The sequence below is a fragment of the Chinchilla lanigera genome, unplaced genomic scaffold (genome assembly GCF_000276665.1).
Source record: "Chinchilla lanigera isolate Chin_1 unplaced genomic scaffold, ChiLan1.0 scaffold00026, whole genome shotgun sequence".
NCBI lineage: Eukaryota > Metazoa > Chordata > Mammalia > Rodentia > Chinchillidae > Chinchilla > Chinchilla lanigera.
The window spans coordinates 11,437,253-11,438,849 of record NW_004955427.1 but is presented as its reverse complement, the minus strand read 5'-3'; positions in this window follow the sequence as shown (position 1 = coordinate 11,438,849).

Genomic DNA, 1,597 nt, shown 5'->3' with positions numbered 1-1,597 from the left:
ATGGATTTGTTGAAGGATTAGGTGAATGGATTCACTGCAGGTAGAACAGAACCTGACGTAGCGTAATAGCTGAATGATATTTCTGCTTGCATTTTCTCCCTCCTTACTCCACAGCATTAATGTAATGACAACAAGGTAAAATATATATAAAAATTCTTCAAGAATGGGGGTATAGCATCTTGGATGGACTTGTTCTAATGTTGGAGGAATCCAGAGAAATTCATTCTAACTCTGAAATAACCAACTCTCATGCCTTGGTACTCCTTTCAAAGGAAGAATTGCAGTCAGCATTTACAAGGGAAAAGAATTAATATAGGACACATAATTTATAGGATTATTTTATAATATTCACCCAAGGAGTCAAATGCAAAACAATGTAGATCTGTGAACACACTAGAGACCCACAGAACCCAGCTGAGGGCCTGGATCCCACAGCAATGGCCTCCAAGAGTCCCACTGGAGACCTAGAGCCCATGACAGGTCTCATGCAAGTCTGTATCAAGGATCTGCACTGGGAAGGCCCAAAGGTCAGTGGTGGGAACCAGAAAGTCTGCACCAGCAGGCTGAAGGATCTGTGCTAGCGGGCTGAGATATCTGCCCTGGAGCCAGGAAGCAATGCTAAAGGTAGGGACCAGAGCTTCCCCAAAGAGAACCACAGCCATCCTCAGAGACACGGAGGACCCAAGCTCCTCTGACAGTGAGAACTGCTGAGTTCCTATCAGGAAAGCCAGTGTAACAAACTTCTCCAGGAGAATCAACAGCACCAACTTCCCCTCCAGTTCTCCTTTTATGCTGTTGGTAACAATCCTCGGGGGGCCTTTCATATGCAGAACCACACTGAGTTGGTTCAGCTGGGTGTTACAAGTTGCCCCTTAATCCTCCAAGGGAAGTTTGACATAGAATCTCTGCAGTAGAAACTGAGTTCCTCTGCATCAGTTCACTCTTGAAAAGAGACTCGGTGTAGATCACTTACAATACTCTGAGTCTTTGGCACATGACGAGACTCCCAGCTCTCTCCCACACAGCCCTGTTGTGAGCTTAGTTTTTCAAGCAAGGACTGAAAGAACACTGGAGGTGCTGCACACATCTGCACCTCGCCTTTGAAAATTTGTGCCTGAGTATGGCTATTGTCACAGTACCTAAAGTGATCTTGCTTGTTAAGCGCTTACAGCCCTGAAGAGAAATGCCACATTCATTTCCATCCCCTCCAAAATATTCAGGCTTAGTAGGACAGGTAAAATCAATATTTGTCTAAAGGAAGAGAATGAAATTTGTAGGTGGTTGTGTAATTTCTCAGTGCGGTACAGAGATACTCAGAAGATGAATTGCAAATAAAAGAGCAGAAAAGAATTTCCTGAGTGTCATTTTAAAAGGCTTCATGCTAATAAGAACCAAATTCATCCTTGATATTTTCAGGCTTGCTGAGTAAATAACTCATAAACTTCCCATGATTATTTGCATGCTACTGGTGTGCTTCCAAGGCTAACCTATTTTGCAGGTTTGCGTCAGAGTCTAAGACACCTGAAGCAGAGTGCCAGCATCCCAGCCAGCAGCCCACCTCTGCACTCGACCCACATCACAAATGCCTGGGATGGTG